This window comes from Procambarus clarkii, unplaced genomic scaffold (genome assembly GCF_040958095.1).
Source record: "Procambarus clarkii isolate CNS0578487 unplaced genomic scaffold, FALCON_Pclarkii_2.0 HiC_scaffold_408, whole genome shotgun sequence".
Taxonomy (NCBI): Eukaryota; Metazoa; Arthropoda; class Malacostraca; order Decapoda; family Cambaridae; genus Procambarus; species Procambarus clarkii.
In genome coordinates this window covers 120,896-140,147 of record NW_027189441.1, presented here as the reverse complement: position 1 = coordinate 140,147, position 19,252 = coordinate 120,896, and the positions used below count along the sequence as shown (strand labels likewise).

Sequence of the window (19,252 nt, the reverse complement as noted above, 5' to 3'; positions counted from 1 at the left end):
CAGAGGATCGATGCCCTGAAGTCCTTCGTCTTCCCAACAACGGTGTTCGCCATGAGAACTTGGCAACTGAGAAAGGGAGACTGGCAGGAACTTGATGACCGTTTAAGACCACTAATAAAAGAAACTCTATACCTGCCACAGCGGGCAACCAATGGCTACCTGTATGGAAAGAGTGCAGCAGGCTCGTGCGGCATACCCCTCGCCGCAGAAGACTCTGACATATTCGTCATAGACTCCGCATTCAAACTTCTCACCACGCCGGATCTAGAAACGAGGAATATCGCCAGGGACGACTGCAAGAGAGTAACGTCGCGAAGAATTCGCCAAGAAGCAACTCTGGAAAATGTATGCCAGTATCTCTCAAAAGACGACTTGGAACAAAGACCCTCTGGACATGAGACGCTCTGGTCAAGAGCCCGCAACTCGTCAGGAAGGTTGAACACCAAGTGGTCTACAGACGGAGATGCATTGGAAGTCTGTTGTGGGAGAGAACTATGACTCACAAAGAAAGAAGGTTGGTCGCAAGGAACATCAGAAACCATCACAGAGGCCTTCGCGACGACGACCTGAGAAGTAAACCTGACCAGGGGAAAGTCATGGAGCAAGTTGGGAGGGAGAGGGCTTCGTCTGCATTTATTAGGGACGGGGCTTTTACAACCTTTGCTGACTGGCGTTTCATCACAGGGCACGACTGAATCTTCTACCCCTAAACGGAGCCCGCCGATTCAACATCAACGGAGACCAACGGTGTAGGAGATGTCGCCACCAGAACGAGACGCTACCCCACGTCATCAACCATTGCCTGAGGCTATCAAATGCGATGATCCAGCGACACAACGCGCTGGTCGATCGTATCCTGAAGGCCTCAGAAGGAAGACACTGGAAGATCATTTCCACTAACCGGCAAGTTCCAGGAACGAACAATGTACTAAGACCAGACATTGTTCTAGAAAAAAACGGAGAGGTGATGCTGATTGACGTCACTTGCCCCTTCGAAAACGGACCAGACGCCTTCGCAGAAGCTAGACTAGGCAAAGAAGAAAAGTATGCAGAGCTAGCAGCGACAATGAGACGGACCTACAGGCAGGTCACTGTATATGCCTTTATTGTAGGATCACTCGGATCATACGACCCTAAGAACGACAAACCAATGAACAGGCTGGCCTCTAGAAGATATCAGAGGCTGTTTAGGAGGCTATGCGTGAGCGACACCATCCGGTGGTCACGGATGATGTACATAGAGCACATCACAGGCGCTCGACAATACTAGTTTACATGTCTGTACCTTTTTCTCATTTCAGAATATCAATTTGTATATTACATCTGTTTTGAGTTTTTTAATGGCAGACGGCACAATGTAAATAAAGATCCCTTAACAACTATGTATGAAAATGTATATTGTATTCTATGTACACCAATGTAACTATGTACCCATGCACCCTTGTGAAGACACAAGGCTATTGTAAGCAATATGTAAAACATTCGTCAATAAAAATTAAATCTGTTCTTATCAGCTTAATATCTGATACGATCCCCATGTGGGATCCTCGATATTAAACTGATTTTTGCAACATGGCGAAGTGCTAGGAGCTTGCTCCACCTTTGCCGCGGATCGGCCCGGTATTGCAGTACCTCTGGGATCGGTCCACTCCCTTCGGGAGACCAAAAAACAACCCTATCAACTAGTCAAAATCAAGTAGGAGACGATTATGTTAATTGGTTATGTACATTAATGAATCGTGTTAATTTGAATTGCAGTAATTACTTCACACCAGCCAACATCGTATGAGGAAAAAGCCTTGGAACGAGCAGCAGAAGTGAGTCGTCAGTCGAGTCCGGGTTTGATGGGTCGAAGCTGAACAACTGCAACGAGTTAGAGGGAAGGAAGGAAGGAAGGAAGGAAGGAAGGAAGGAAGGAAGGAAGGAAGGAAGGAAGGAAGGAAGGAAGGAAGGAAGGAAGGAAGGAAGGAAGGAGAAAGAAGGAGAAAGAAGGAGAGTGAGGTGAGTAATATCATTTAATAACTTTAGATTAAAGATTATGTGCGAGCAAAGAAATACGATGGTTGGTGTGGAAGGAAAGAAGTTGATTTTATGAATGGGGGGTTGCCAGTTAGTGCAATTTAATTGATTTTGTTTGTTTTCTGAGATAGGTTATATAGGGTGAAGTTTTTCTCTATTTATATAAGTGTGGAAACTGGTTTAGGTAGCTTAGTGGTTTGTTATGAAAAGGCTGGTAGAGATGGGTTGAATAGTGTTAGACTTGTGTCTGCATTACTGGAGAACTGGATTTGGTATTTAAATGGCAATCTAATATGATGTGGTCATTGTGCAAATAAACTCTAAATCAACGGGTTTACTATGATCGAGAACCTAACTATAATAGTTACCCATTGTTGGCATGCTATTCTCTTTTTTTACGAAATTACTTACTCACTCTCCCTTGTGAGTGAGGGAGGGAGGATGTGTGTGTGTATATCACTCGGAATTCCTTAGTCGGCTCTGACGGCGAAATTATATTCATACATACATCAAGATTAGACGTTTATCTATTTAATTTACCATTGCTGGAATGTACCAATGCGTAATAAAGACGAAATTCGACTTGAGATGGAGGGAGGTGTTGCTTTGGTGTGGTTTTTACACGGCAACTCAACGATCGTTTGCCACTTCCACGCTTGCCTGCCAGCCGGCCAGCCACTAGCCTCAAAGTGAATTCCAGTGTCTTGATTAGCTTTACAATCCATCATTTACCTCAATACACACTAACAATGTGTATTTATATACTTCAATCGAGCATTCGATGCACACATTCACCTGTAATATATACGTCAATGAAACCCAGAACCCACCAAGTTCAAGCGCACCTGCACTCTCACCCCTCTCCATTTGAATGCTAGTTTCCTATTTAGATTTCAAATGCTTCATTCACCCCTCTAAACACCACCGACGTATATTTACATTCTTTATTTAGGCAATGTATGCAGGCACACATTCATTCACGTAAAATAACGAATAAAATTGATATAGAATCTACTATAATTTGCAAAGCGACCAACCACCAAATGTCATTGTGAAAGCTAGTTTCGTAATTAGCTTTGCAATACTTCATTTACCTCCCTAAACACCAACAATGACCCGAGTATTTGTATACTCGGTAAAAGCGATGGATGGATTCCTTACACATTCACATATATTAAGCAATGAATTTGCTATAGTACCTACAGTACTCAGACTTCTCGAATTACTTACATCTTCTTATATCTTAGCTTTGTTGTTCATTCAACAACAGAGTCGTTTTCCAGGAATCGCGTTATGTTAGATGATGCATCGCCTCGCCTCGCCTCGCATGGCATCGAATCGCATGTCATTGCATCGCATCGCATTGAACTGCATGGTATTGAATCACAAGGCATTGAATGGCATGGCATGGCATGGCATGGCATGGCATGGCATCACGTCACGTCTCTCGTCTCTCGTCTCTCGTCTCTCGTCTCTCGTCTCTAGTCTCTAGTCTCTAGTCTCTAGTCTCTAGTCTCTCGTCTCTCGTCTCTCGTCTCTCGTCTCTCGTCTCTCGTCTCTCGTCTCTCGTCTCTCGTCTCTCGTCTCGTCTCTCGTCTCTCGTCTCTCGTCTCTCGTCTCTCGTCTCTCGTCTCTCGTCTCTCGTCTCTCGCCTCTCGCCTCTCGCCTCTCGCCTCTCGCCTCTCGCCTCTCGCCTCTCGCCTCTAGCCTCTAGCCTCTAGCCTCTAGCCTCTAGCCTCTCGCCACCCAGCCCTGCCTCGCTTCGCCTCGTCTCCGGTTTGTGAAAACGATGTATCAAGCAAAGTGTTAGATGTGAAAAAGTCGTGATATATATACAAAAATGGAATAGTTGGCGCGTAATAGTGCTGTTCGTTTTCTGTTATGGTATCAGAGAGAGAACGTCTCCTATTTATATTTTTTGACGAGCGTTGGCGTAACAGGCCCCTTGCACTTTTAATTCGTTATTGTACTTTTCAAAAGCTGTAGCTACCTTAAGACACATGACAAATGGAGGTTTATGTATTAGAGTTAAGCGCTATACTCCCTGGCCAGGAGCGAATTCGTGAAACGCCACGCGAGTCTGTTTACCACTTTGCCGCCAGTTACATATTCACTACTCATGAATGAAACCATGTAATATCATGAATTTGCATATATATATAAATTCATTGATCAGGTAAGAAATGGTTAAAGCCTTTACTGCATGGCGTTTATATGTATGCTTGAATTCGAATATTACTCAACGATAATCACATGCCCTTTTGCAATTGAAACTCGCTACGTGGTTTCTAGCCGCAATTGTTGCCTGGTGTTGCAGAGCAACCATGCATCCTATCGCTTCTCGGCCTTTTGGCTAAGATCAAAGTGTAGTACTGTACTTGTCCGCACGCCCGCAAGGAGTTAAAGGAATAGTAGAATCTACACTTCAGCGATCCTGGTAGTCTTAAAACTACCTGTGGAAGAGGGAGTTGGGTCGCCGCGTCGCCCATCCGCCTCGACCGGTGAGACAGCAAGCCTCACGGCTTGCTGTCCACCTCCACCGACTGGCTTGTCCGGGGCCAGTCTTTCGGTGGGAAACGCAATAAATTGCGTTACTCTCTGAGCTTCTGCCTTGTACAAGGCTCAAGGAGCTCGGAGGGAAACTCAATTTATGCTTGCATAGATTGTGTCGGTGTCCGCACGACCTTCCCCTCCGGGTAAGAAGGAGTTAAAGGACCGCCCAATCAGCGAGCGCGCTTCCACCAACACCGACCGTCCAGCCATCTAGTGGCGGCTTTGGGAGTTAGCCCAGACCCGATCACTGGTAAAGGGGGGAGCAAGCTTCTCAAACTTTACATAGTGGCTGGCAAAACGGCAAGTCCCCTGTGATTGCCGTCGACCTTCAGGGGCTGGCCTGTCCGGGGCCAGTCGCCTGAAGGAGAGACCATAGACTCTGTCTTCCTCCACATCTGTGCCTTGAGCCAGGTGCTGGAGGACGAACATAGCCTATGCTAAACACTGACTGTGTTGTCGTCCGCACGCCCGTTTTTCGGAGTTAATGGGGCAACATAGTCAATGTCTGTCTCTAGCCCAGTCACGGCCTCGTGCGTCCATCACATGTGATGGATCCACGACGGCCTTCAAGGCTGACGGTCCCATGGGAGGTGGAGGACCAAACCCTGCAGGCGACAACCCAGGTCGCTGCCCACAGACACAACCCACACCACACCGGCCGCCAGAACGATGGACCAGCAGCATTGGTGGGAACCGAGGTCGACCTTGGTGAGTCGGCCTCGGTGCTCAAGACGGACAATGACTCAAGGACGACTACATGCCCTGTCCCTAGTGATGCAAGAATGGAAGAAGACGACTCCAGTGACGACGACTGCCTGGTAATCGACCTTGATGAGTCCACTGCATGGATGACGACGACCGCCGGCCATGAGGTCGCCCTTGGCGAGGCGGCCTCAAGGAGGACCATACTCCCCCACTCTGGGGTCAGTCTTGGGAGGCTGGCTCGGGGTGGGGTCGACGCCCGAGGCAGAAAAGCGGGGGTCAGCGCTGTGAGGCTGGCCCACTCCACGAACAACACCGGGGTCGCCCTTGGCGAGGCGGCCTCGAGGAGGACCATACTCCCTTGCCCTGGGGCCAGTCCTGTGCGGCTGGCTCAGGGTAAGGTCGACGCGCAGGGTGTGGAAGGAGATGTGAGGATACCCCGTGACTCCACCAGCACCACCGGGGTCGCCCTTGGCGAGGCGGCCTCGAGGAGGACCATACTCCCTTGCCCTGGGGCCAGTCCTGTGCGGCTGGCTCAGGGTAAGGTCGACGCGCAGGGTGTAGGAGGAGATGTGAGGATAGCCCGTGATTCCACCAGCACCACCGGGGTCGCCCTTGGCGAGGCGGCCTCGAGGAGGACCATACTCCCTTGCCCTGGGGCCAGTCCTGTGCGGCTGGCTCAGGGTAAGGTCGACGCGCAGGGTGTAGGAGGAGATGTGAGGATACCCCGTGACTCCACCAGCACCACCGGGGTCGCCCTTGGCGAGGCGGCCTCGAGGAGGACCATACTCCCTTGCCCTGGGGCCAGTCCTGTGCGGCTGGCTCAGGGTAAGGTCGACGCGCAGGGTGTGGAAGGAGATGTGAGGATACCCCGTGACTCCACCAGCACCACCGGGGTCGCCCTTGGCGAGGCGGCCTCGAGGAGGACCATACTCCCTTGCCCTGGGCCAGTCCTGTGCGGCTGGCTCAGGGTAAGGTCGACGCGCAGGGTGTGGAAGGAGATGTGAGGATACCCCGCGACTCCACCAGCACCACCGGGTCGCCCTTGGCGAGGCGGCCTCGAGGAGGACCATACTCCCTTGCCCTGGGGCCAGTCCTGTGCGGCTGGCTCAGGGTAAGGTCGACGCGCAGGGTGTGGAAGAGATGTGAGGATACCCCGTGACCCCACCGCACCACCGGGGTCGCCCTTGGCGAGGCGGCCTCGAGGAGGACCATACTCCCTTGCCCTGGGGCCAGTCCTGTGCGGCTGGCTCAGGGTAAGGTCGACGCGCAGGGTGTGGAAGGAGATGTGAGGATACCCCCGTGACTCCACCAGCACCACCGGGGTCCCCTTGGCGAGGCGGCCTCGAGGAGGACCATACTCCCTTGCCCTGGGGCCAGTCCTGTGCGGCTGGCTCAGGGTAAGGTCGACGCGCAGGGTGTGGAAGGAGATGTGAGGATACCCCGTGACTCCACCAGCACCACCGGGGTCGCCCTTGGCGAGGCGGCCTCGAGGAGGACCATACTCCCTTGCCCTGGGGCCAGTCCTGTGCGGCTGGCTCAGGGTAAGGTCGACGCGCAGGGTGTGGAAGGAGATGTGTGGCTACCCCGTGACTCCACCCACCACCGGGGTCGCCCTTGGCGAGGCGGCCTCGAGAGGACCATACTCCCTTGCCCTGGGGCCAGTCCTGTGCGGCTGGCTCAGGGTAAGGTCGACGCGCAGGGTGTGGAAGGAGAAGTGAGGATACCCGTGACTCCACCAGCACCACCGGGGTCGCCCTTGGCGAGGCGGCCTCGAGGAGGACCATACTCCCTTGCCCTGGGGCCAGTCCTGTGCGGCTGGCTCAGGTAAGGTCGACGCAGGGTGTGGAAGGAGATGTGAGGCTACCCCGTGACTCCACCAGCACCACCGGGGTCGCCCTTGGCGAGGCGGCCTCGAGGAGGACCACACTCCCTTGCCCTGGGGCCAGTCCTGTGCGGCTGGCTCAGGGAAAGGTCGACTCGACAAACGAGAGGAAGGAGGCCAGTGCTACGAGGCCGGCTACCGACGATACTAGACGCCCCGAGGTCGCCCTTGGCGAGGCGGCCCCGAGAGGGACCTCTACTGGGACCACCTTCGGCAGGACAAACCCGGGGACCAGGAATGTGAAAGTGGTCCCTGATGAGATGATCACCATCAGCGACGACAGCCCCGAGGACGACCCGGATATGTTGGCTCCAAGGACGACCCCATCTAGGACGCCGTTCTACAGCTTTACATCGAGGGTCGGCCCAGGCGACTTAATCAGATCAGCTGGCGGAATCGGCTTAAGCGACCAGACCAATAAGCCCAGATTGGCGGGCGCTTCACACCTGAGGTCCGGCTCGACGCCCGCGGATCGGGGGGTCGGCACCAGCGACGCAAGCCCCGGGGTCGGCTCCAGCGACACTAGCCCTAAGGCTGACTCCACCAACAAACAATTAAGGGCTGGAGCAGGCAATACACCCCTGAGGGCAGGCCCTGGCAGTACCAGGACATACACCACTGGGGCCAACCCCAGCGACGACTCCCAGACAGCCATAGTTGCGGAGACTGGACCAGGGGTCGGCGCCAGCGACGTTCGCCCAGGAACACACTACACACGAAAACCCGGTAGGATTGGGGCCGGCAATTCACCCCTGAGGGCCGGCAATACACCCCTGAGGGCCAGCAAGACACCCCTGAGGGCCGGCCCTGGCTCCACCAAGATTTCCACCTAGGGCCGACCCCAGCGACAACTCCCAGACAGCCACAGGCCAGGTGACGGTTTTGGGGGTCGGCGCCAGCGACGAACGAGACTTCTGGGATAGCCCTGTCTCCCAAAGACCCCGGAACAGGCGCTATACATTCAGGAGGGTCCAGAATGAATCCGACAGCAGCAATGACAGCCAGGATGCCCTAACAATGAGCCAGGAGATCAACGGGCTCCTGAACCAAGTGAGGAACGGAACCCCTGGAGGAATAATCGATCAGAATAATACACAAAGACCCCCCAACCATGGGTCCCCCGCCCCTGGAGAAGAGAACAACGCGAACAGGGCAGCCCCTGACACCCCAAGTGCGGACCAACAGCCACAAAGACAGGGAACAACCCTCATCATTTGGTTCCCACTACCGAGACACTTCAAGTGCACTGAGACCGCCTGCCCCCACGTCCACTCAGGGAAATCATGGACGTGTCAAAGAGTTTCCCTAGTGAGACACCTGAGTGGTGGCCACAACATTAAGATCGGGCAAACAAAATACAAGTGTGCAGGGTGCAGAAAAACGTTGGGACTAAGACCGTCCACCCACTCATGTGCTCGGCTTCAAGGTATTATGGCAGCAAGACAAGATGACAGCGTCCAGCTAGCGTTCCCATGTAACAGACCGAATTGCGACTTTTCATGCAATTCAGTCATAGGGAAAATGAGTCATGAGCTGTACCACGTGAGACGAACAGGCCCGGAGCGACGGAACGACAACCAACAGGACCCAGACGGAAGGGAGCCACCCCGCACCCAAGCACCTGACCCAGCACCTCACCGCCCTGACACCCTACCCCCCCCACCCCCAAACCCCACTCCACCACCACCCGCATCACCTATTCCTTTATCCCCAGTACCATCCCCCACCCCCTCACCCCCCACCACCACCCGCATCACCTATTCCGTATCCCCAGTACCATCCCCCACCCCCTCACCCCCACCAATCCTACCCCCTCTCCAGCACCCACAGCCTCACCGACCACCCCCCCCTCTATCACCCATTGTGATACAGGTTCCTTTCCCCAACACCCCTCTCCTATCCACCCTGATCCCACAGGGCGTGAGGACGAAGACCGGGCCTCCCCAGAGGCGAGCGGCGAGGACGACAATGAAGACCACGGGGGAGATGTGTCTCAAATACTTGACAACGGTGGTGAAGCGGTACGGCTAGATCAAGAACCAGACGAGGCCGACCAACAAGAACTGCAACCAGATGAGGCGACCCAAGACTGGGCACTAGAACCCTTCTACGCTCCCCTGCTGGCACTGCTACGCTCCCCGAACTGGGACGAGTTCTCGAGCCTCCTGAATGAAATTACAGAAGCGGTCCAAGCCCACTGCAACATCCGGATAGACGAGAGTAGACCAGCCCCCCCAGCCATCGATGTCAACAACTGCAAGGCGATCCAACGCCTTTACAGAAGGAACAGACGAAGGGCAGTGAGGCTGATCACATCAGGAGAAAGTCGCCGCTGTGAGATCCCCTGTGAGACCATAGAAAGGCATTTCTCAGAAGTCCTAGCCGCTCAACCACCAATAGAAGACCCAGCCACACTTCAGTCCATATCGGATGCACAGGAAGATCGCGCTGAAATTAATCTGGACCCAATTAGAGAAGGGGAAGTGGGGGTTAGGCTGAGAGAGCTGAAGAAAAGCGCCCCTGGGAATGACAGAATCACCTACAGACACTGGAAACAGGCTGACCCTGACTGTAAGGTGATAGCGGCGATATTCAACATCTGCCTGCAACAGAAAAAGATCCCCCAGGACTGGAAAACGTCAAGAACCATCCTCATTCCCAAGGATGGTGACCCACACGACATCAATAATTGGCGGCCCATTGCTCTGTGTAGGACAATCTACAAGCTATACACAGAGTTCTGGCCGCAAGACTGAGGAGATGGATTGAGCAAAATCAGGCCCTGTGCTCTGCGCAAAAAGGATTTATGGCATCAGACGGGGTCCTTGAGCACAATTACATCATCCAGCACTACCTTGACGAGGCACGAGACAGCAACAAAGAGATTTGCATTGCGTCACTTGACCTCACAAACGCCTTTGGTTCCGTGCCATTAGAACTCATCGACGCCTCCCTCACACGGATGGGCGTGGGAGCAGACTTTGTCACGGTGATCCAGGGCATTACAAGAGGAAATTCCACCAAGATTCAAACGGCGAGTGGTGAAACAAATGATATCCCAGCTGATTGCGGGGTCAGACAAGGATGCCCCATCAGTGGCTTATTGTTCAACATCGCAATTGAACCTATAGTGAGGTCCATCATCAACACCGGACTACAAGCAGACCCAGGTCTCAAGCATCCCTGCCTTGCCTACGCAGATGACATAACCCTGCTCTCCAGGACAGCGGAAGGCCTACAGAACCTCATCAACATCACCTCTGCAGCCTGTGAAGAGTTGCACCTAAAACTCAACCCGGAAATGCTCGTCAATGCACATGTCTGGACGACAACCAAGGGGAATGCGAAACTCCATATTTACAATAGGGGAATCGCAGATTTGCAGCAGACGAGATGGGGAGGAAACCAAATTCCTAGGTAGACCGGTAGGTTTCCACCTCCTCCCGAACGCAAAGCAATCGATGAGTTCAAGCAACTAGGCGTAGCCATAATGTCAAGTAAATTGGCTCCCTGGCAGAGGATCGATGCCCTGAAGTCCTTCGTCTTCCCAACAACGGTGTTCGCCATGAGAACTTGGCAACTGAGAAAGGGAGACTGGCAGGAACTTGATGACCGTTTAAGACCACTAATAAAAGAAACTCTATACCTGCCACAGCGGGCAACCAATGGCTACCTGTATGGAAAGAGTGCAGCAGGCTCGTGCGGCATACCCCTCGCCGCAGAAGACTCTGACATATTCGTCATAGACTCCGCATTCAAACTTCTCACCACGCCGGATCTAGAAACGAGGAATATCGCCAGGGACGACTGCAAGAGAGTAACGTCGCGAAGAATTCGCCAAGAAGCAACTCTGGAAAATGTATGCCAGTATCTCTCAAAAGACGACTTGGAACAAAGACCCTCTGGACATGAGACGCTCTGGTCAAGAGCCCGCAACTCGTCAGGAAGGTTGAACACCAAGTGGTCTACAGACGGAGATGCATTGGAAGTCTGTTGTGGGGAGAACTATGACTCACAAAGAAAGAAGGTTGGTCGCAAGGAACATCAGAAACCATCACAGAGGCCTTCGCGACGACGACCTGAGAAGTAAACCTGACCAGGGGAAAGTCATGGAGCAAGTTGGGAGGGAGAGGGCTTCGTCTGCATTTATTAGGGACGGGGCTTTTACAACCTTTGCTGACTGGCGTTTCATCCACAGGGCACGACTGAATCTTCTACCCCTAAACGGAGCCCGCCGATTCAACATCAACGGAGACCAACGGTGTAGGAGATGTCGCCACCAGAACGAGACGCTACCCCACGTCATCAACCATTGCCTGAGGCTGTCAAATGCGATGATCCAGCGACACAACGCGCTGGTCGATCGTATCCTGAAGGCCTCAGAAGGAAGACACTGGAAGATCATTTCCACTAACCGGCAAGTTCCAGGAACGAACAATGTACTAAGACCAGACATTGTTCTAGAAAAAAACGGAGAGGTGATGCTGATTGACGTCACTTGCCCCTTCGAAAACGGACCAGACGCCTTCGCAGAAGCTAGACTAGGCAAAGAAGAAAAGTATGCAGAGCTAGCAGCGACAATGAGACGGACCTACAGGCAGGTCACTGTATATGCCTTTATTGTAGGATCACTCGGATCATACGACCCTAAGAACGACAAACCAATGAACAGGCTGGCCTCTAGAAGATATCAGAGGCTGTTTAGGAGGCTATGCGTGAGCGACACCATCCGGTGGTCACGGATGATGTACATAGAGCACATCACAGGCGCTCGACAATACTAGTTTACATGTCTGTACCTTTTTCTCATTTCAGAATATCAATTTGTATATTACATCTGTTTTGAGTTTTTTAATGGCAGACGGCACAATGTAAATAAAGATCCCTTAACAACTATGTATGAAAATGTATATTGTATTCTATGTACACCAATGTAACTATGTACCCATGCACCCTTGTGAAGACACAAGGCTATTGTAAGCAATATGTAAAACATTCGTCAATAAAAAATTAAATCTGTTCTTATCAGCTTAATATCTGATACGATCCCCATGTGGGATCCTCGATATTAAACTGATTTTTGCAACATGGCGAAGTGCTAGGAGCTTGCTCCACCTTTGCCGCGGATCGGCCCGGTATTGCAGTACCTCTGGGATCGGTCCACTCCCTTCGGGGAGACCAAAAACAACCCTATCAACTAGTCAAAATCAAGTAGGAGACGATTATGTTAATTGGTTATGTACATTAATGAATCGTGTTAATTTGAATTGCAGTAATTACTTCACACCAGCCAACATCGTATGAGGAAAAAGCCTTGGAACGAGCAGCAGAAGTGAGTCGTCAGTCGAGTCCGGGTTTGATGGGTCGAAGCTGAACAACTGCAACGAGTTAGAGGGAAGGAAGGAAGGAAGGAAGGAAGGAAGGAAGGAAGGAAGGAAGGAAGGAAGAGGAGGAAGGAAGGAAGGAAGGAAGGAAGGAAGGAAGGAAGGAAGGAGAAAGAAGGAGAAAGAAGGAGAGTGAGGTGAGTAATATCATTTAATAACTTTAGATTAAAGATTATGTGCGAGCAAAGAAATACGATGGTTGGTGTGGAAGGAAAGAAGTTGATTTTATGAATGGGGGGTTGCCAGTTAGTGCAATTTTAATTGATTTTGTTTGTTTTCTGAGATAGGTTATATAGGGTGAAGTTTTTCTCTATTTATATAAGTGTGGAAACTGGTTTAGGTAGCTTAGTGGTTTGTTATGAAAAGGCTGGTAGAGATGGGTTGAATAGTGTTAGACTTGTGTCTGCATTTACTGGAGAACTGGATTTGGTATTTAAATGGCATCTAATATGATGTGGTCATTGTGCAAATAAACTCTAAATCAACGGGTTTACTATGATCGAGAACCTAACTATAATAGTTACCCATTGTTGGCATGCTATTCTCTTTTTTTACGAAATTACTTACTCACTCTCCCTTGTGAGTGAGGGAGGGAGGAGTGTGTGTGTATATCACTCGGAATTCCTTAGTCGGCTCTGACGGCGAAATTATATTCATACATACATCAAGATTAGACGTTTATCTATTTAATTTACCATTGCTGGAATGTACCAATGCGTAATAAAGACGAAATTCGACTTGAGATGGAGGGAGGTGTTGCTTTGGTGTGGTTTTACACGGCAACTCAACGATCGTTTGCCACTTCCACGCTTGCCTGCCAGCCGGCCAGCCTAGCCTCAAAGTGAATTCCAGTGTCTTGATTAGCTTTACAATCCATCATTTACCTCAATACACACTAACAATGTGTATTTATATACTTCAATCGAGCATTCGATGCACACATTCACCTGTAATATATACGTCAATGAAACCCAGAACCCACCCAAGTTCAAGCGCACCTGCACTCTCACCCCTCTCCATTTGAATGCTAGTTTCCTATTTAGATTTCAAATGCTTCATTCACCCCTCTAAACACCACCGACGTATATTTACATTCTTTATTTAGGCAATGTATGCAGGCACACATTCATTCACGTAAAATAACGAATAAAATTGATATAGAATCTACTATAATTTGCAAAGCGACCAACCACCAAATGTCATTGTGAAAGCTAGTTTCGTAATTAGCTTTGCAATACTTCATTTACCTCCCTAAACACCAACAATGACCGAGTATTTGTATACTCGGTAAAAGCGATGGATGGATTCCTTACACATTCACATATATTAAGCAATGAATTTGCTATAGTACCTACAGTACTCAGACTTCTCGAATTACTTACATCTTCTTATATCTTAGCTTTGTTGTTCATTCAACAACAGAGTCGTTTTCCAGGGAATCGCGTTATGTTAGATGATGCATCGCCTCGCCTCGCCTCGCATGGCATCGAATCGCATGTCATTGCATCGCATCGCATTGAACTGCATGGTATTGAATCACAAGGCATTGAATGGCATGGCATGGCATGGCATGGCATGGCATGGCATCACGTCACGTCTCTCGTCTCTCGTCTCTCGTCTCTCGTCTCTCGTCTCTAGTCTCTAGTCTCTAGTCTCTAGTCTCTAGTCTCTAGTCTCTCGTCTCTCGTCTCTCGTCTCTCGTCTCTCGTCTCTCGTCTCTCGTCTCTCGTCTCTCGTCTCTCGTCTCGTCTCTCGTCTCTCTCTCTCTCTCGTCTCTCGTCTCTCGTCTCTCGTCTCTCGTCTCTCGTCTCTCGCCTCTCTCTCGCCTCTCGCCTCTCGCCTCTCGCCTCTCGCCTCTAGCCTCTAGCCTCTAGCCTCTCGCCACCCAGCCCTGCCTCGCTTCGCCTCGTCTCCGGTTTGTGAAAACGATGTATCAAGCAAAGTGTTAGATGTGAAAAAGTCGTGATATATATACAAAAATGGAATAGTTGGCGCGTAATAGTGCTGTTCGTTTTCTGTTATGGTATCAGAGAGAGAACGTCTCCTATTTATATTTTTTGACGAGCGTTGGCGTAACAGGCCCCTTGCACTTTTAATTCGTTATTGTACTTTTCAAAAGCTGTAGCTACCTTAAGACACATGACAAATGGAGGTTTATGTATTAGAGTTAAGCGCTATACTCCCTGGCCAGGAGCGAATTCGTGAAACGCCACGCGAGTCTGTTTACCACTTTGCCGCCAGTTACATATTCACTACTCATGAATGAAACCATGTAATATCATGAATTTGCATATATATATAAATTCATTGATCAGGTAAGAAATGGTTAAAGCCTTTACTGCATGGCGTTTATATGTATGCTTGAATTCGAATATTACTCAACGATAATCACATGCCCTTTTGCAATTGAAACTCGCTACGTGGTTTCTAGCCGCAATTGTTGCCTGGTGTTGCAGAGCAACCATGCATCCTATCGCTTCTCGGCCTTTTGGCTAAGATCAAAGTGTAGTATCTGTTCTTATCAGCTTAATATCTGATACGATCCCCATGTGGGATCCTCGATATTAAACTGATTTTTGCAACATGGCGAAGTGCTAGGAGCTTGCTCCACCTTTGCCGCGGATCGGCCCGGTATTGCAGTACCTCTGGGATCGGTCCACTCCCTTCGGGGAGACCAAAAACAACCCTATCAACTAGTCAAAATCAAGTAGGAGACGATTATGTTAATTGGTTATGTACATTAATGAATCGTGTTAATTTGAATTGCAGTAATTACTTCACACCAGCCAACATCGTATGAGGAAAAAGCCTTGGAACGAGCAGCAGAAGTGAGTCGTCAGTCGAGTCCGGGTTTGATGGGTCGAAGCTGAACAACTGCAACGAGTTAGAGGGAAGGAAGGAAGGAAGGAAGGAAGGAAGGAAGGAAGGAAGGAAGGAAGGAAGGAAGGAAGGAAGGAAGGAAGGAAGGAAGGAAGGAAGGAAGGAGAAAGAAGGAGAAAGAAGGAGAGTGAGGTGAGTAATATCATTTAATAACTTTAGATTAAAGATTATGTGCGAGCAAAGAAATACGATGGTTGGTGTGGAAGGAAAGAAGTTGATTTTATGAATGGGGGGTTGCCAGTTAGTGCAATTTTAATTGATTTTGTTTGTTTTCTGAGATAGGTTATATAGGGTGAAGTTTTTCTCTATTTATATAAGTGTGGAAACTGGTTTAGGTAGCTTAGTGGTTTGTTATGAAAAGGCTGGTAGAGATGGGTTGAATAGTGTTAGACTTGTGTCTGCATTTACTGGAGAACTGGATTTGGTATTTAAATGGCATCTAATATGATGTGGTCATTGTGCAAATAAACTCTAAATCAACGGGTTTACTATGATCGAGAACCTAACTATAATAGTTACCCATTGTTGGCATGCTATTCTCTTTTTTTACGAAATTACTTACTCACTCTCCCTTGTGAGTGAGGGAGGGAGGAGTGTGTGTGTATATCACTCGGAATTCCTTAGTCGGCTCTGACGGCGAAATTATATTCATACATACATCAAGATTAGACGTTTATCTATTTAATTTACCATTGCTGGAATGTACCAATGCGTAATAAAGACGAAATTCGACTTGAGATGGAGGGAGGTGTTGCTTTGGTGTGGTTTTACACGGCAACTCAACGATCGTTTGCCACTTCCACGCTTGCCTGCCAGCCGGCCAGCCACTAGCCTCAAAGTGAATTCCAGTGTCTTGATTAGCTTTACAATCCATCATTTACCTCAATACACACTAACAATGTGTATTTATATACTTCAATCGAGCATTCGATGCACACATTCACCTGTAATATATACGTCAATGAAACCCAGAACCCACCCAAGTTCAAGCGCACCTGCACTCTCACCCCTCTCCATTTGAATGCTAGTTTCCTATTTAGATTTCAAATGCTTCATTCACCCCTCTAAACACCACCGACGTATATTTACATTCTTTATTTAGGCAATGTATGCAGGCACACATTCATTCACGTAAAATAACGAATAAAATTGATATAGAATCTACTATAATTTGCAAAGCGACCAACCACCAAATGTCATTGTGAAAGCTAGTTTCGTAATTAGCTTTGCAATACTTCATTTACCTCCCTAAACACCAACAATGACCGAGTATTTGTATACTCGGTAAAAGCGATGGATGGATTCCTTACACATTCACATATATTAAGCAATGAATTTGCTATAGTACCTACAGTACTCAGACTTCTCGAATTACTTACATCTTCTTATATCTTAGCTTTGTTGTTCATTCAACAACAGAGTCGTTTTCCAGGGAATCGCGTTATGTTAGATGATGCATCGCCTCGCCTCGCCTCGCATGGCATCGAATCGCATGTCATTGCATCGCATCGCATTGAACTGCATGGTATTGAATCACAAGGCATTGAATGGCATGGCATGGCATGGCATGGCATGGCATGGCATCACGTCACGTCTCTCGTCTCTCGTCTCTCGTCTCTCGTCTCTCGTCTCTAGTCTCTAGTCTCTAGTCTCTAGTCTCTAGTCTCTAGTCTCTCGTCTCTCGTCTCTCGTCTCTCGTCTCTCGTCTCTCGTCTCTCGTCTCTCGTCTCTCGTCTCTCGTCTCTCGTCTCTCGTCTCTCGTCTCTCGTCTCTCGTCTCTCGTCTCTCGTCTCTCGTCTCTCGTCTCTCGTCTCTCGCCTCTCGCCTCTCGCCTCTCGCCTCTCGCCTCTCGCCTCTCGCCTCTAGCCTCTAGCCTCTAGCCTCTCGCCACCCAGCCCTGCCTCGCTTCGCCTCGTCTCCGGTTTGTGAAAACGATGTATCAAGCAAAGTGTTAGATGTGAAAAAGTCGTGATATATATACAAAAATGGAATAGTTGGCGCGTAATAGTGCTGTTCGTTTTCTGTTATGGTATCAGAGAGAGAACGTCTCCTATTTATATTTTTTGACGAGCGTTGGCGTAACAGGCCCCTTGCACTTTTAATTCGTTATTGTACTTTTCAAAAGCTGTAGCTACCTTAAGACACATGACAAATGGAGGTTTATGTATTAGAGTTAAGCGCTATACTCCCTGGCCAGGAGCGAATTCGTGAAACGCCACGCGAGTCTGTTTACCACTTTGCCGCCAGTTACATATTCACTACTCATGAATGAAACCATGTAATATCATGAATTTGCATATATATATAAATTCATTGATCAGGTAAGAAATGGTTAAAGCCTTTACTGCATGGCGTTTATATGTATGCTTGAATTCGAATATTACTCAACGATAATCACATGCCCTTTTGCAATTGAAACTCGCTACGTGGTTTCTAGCCGCAATTGTTGCCTGGTGTTGCAGAGCAACCATGCATCCTATCGCTTCTCGGCCTTTTGGCTAAGATCAAAGTGTAGTATCTGTTCTTATCAGCTTAATATCTGATACGATCCCCATGTGGGATCCTCGATATTAAACTGATTTTTGCAACATGGCGAAGTGCTAGGAGCTTGCTCCACCTTTGCCGCGGATCGGCCCGGTATTGCAGTACCTCTGGGATCGGTCCACTCCCTTCGGGGAGACCAAAAACAACCCTATCAACTAGTCAAAATCAAGTAGGAGACGATTATGTTAATTGGTTATGTACATTAATGAATCGTGTTAATTTGAATTGCAGTAATTACTTCACACCAGCCAACATCGTATGAGGAAAAAGCCTTGGAACGAGCAGCAGAAGTGAGTCGTCAGTCGAGTCCGGGTTTGATGGGTCGAAGCTGAACAACTGCAACGAGTTAGAGGGAAGGAAGGAAGGAAGGAAGGAAGGAAGGAAGGAAGGAAGGAAGGAAGGAAGAAGGAAGGAAGGAAGGAAGGAAGGAAGGAAGGAAGGAAGGAAGGAGAAAGAAGGAGAAAGAAGGAGAGTGAGGTGAGTAATATCATTTAATAACTTTAGATTAAAGATTATGTGCGAGCAAAGAAATACGATGGTTGGTGTGGAAGGAAAGAAGTTGATTTTATGAATGGGGGGTTGCCAGTTAGTGCAATTTTAATTGATTTTGTTTGTTTTCTGAGATAGGTTATATAGGGTGAAGTTTTTCTCTATTTATATAAGTGTGGAAACTGGTTTAGGTAGCTTAGTGGTTTGTTATGAAAAGGCTGGTAGAGATGGGTTGAATAGTGTTAGACTTGTGTCTGCATTTACTGGAGAACTGGATTTGGTATTTAAATGGCATCTAATATGATGTGGTCATTGTGCAAATAAACTCTAAATCAACGGGTTTACTATGATCGAGAACCTAACTATAATAGTTACCCATTGTTGGCATGCTATTCTCTTTTTTTACGAAATTACTTACTCACTCTCCCTTGTGAGTGAGGGAGGGAGGAGTGTGTGTGTATATCACTCGGAATTCCTTAGTCGGCTCTGACGGCGAAATTATATTCATACATACATCAAGATTAGACGTTTATCTATTTAATTTACCATTGCTGGAATGTACCAATGCGTAATAAAGACGAAATTCGACTTGAGATGGAGGGAGGTGTTGCTTTGGTGTGGTTTTACACGGCAACTCAACGATCGTTTGCCACTTCCACGCTTGCCTGCCAGCCGGCCAGCCACTAGCCTCAAAGTGAATTCCAGTGTCTTGATTAGCTTTACAATCCATCATTTACCTCAATACACACTAACAATGTGTATTTATATACTTCAATCGAGCATTCGATGCACACAT

General features: G+C 48.8%; 2 non-coding genes and 2 pseudogenes across 2 annotated transcripts; all 4 read left to right on the top strand.

The window, feature by feature from the left end:
- The first annotated feature begins 1,475 nt into the window (after nt 1-1,475).
- LOC138361492 (U2 spliceosomal RNA) lies at nt 1,476-1,654 on the top strand (annotated as a pseudogene).
- Nucleotides 1,655-12,148: 10,494 nt separating this feature from the next.
- LOC138361489 (U2 spliceosomal RNA) lies at nt 12,149-12,328 on the top strand (annotated as a pseudogene).
- Nucleotides 12,329-15,015: 2,687 nt separating this feature from the next.
- LOC138361485 (U2 spliceosomal RNA) lies at nt 15,016-15,208 on the top strand. The gene has a single exon (XR_011226986.1). It is a non-coding gene; the product is annotated as a U2 spliceosomal RNA (small nuclear RNA).
- Nucleotides 15,209-17,901: 2,693 nt separating this feature from the next.
- Nucleotides 17,902-18,094, top strand: LOC138361474 (U2 spliceosomal RNA). The gene has a single exon (XR_011226978.1). It is a non-coding gene; the product is annotated as a U2 spliceosomal RNA (small nuclear RNA).
- Nucleotides 18,095-19,252: the final 1,158 nt, after the last annotated feature.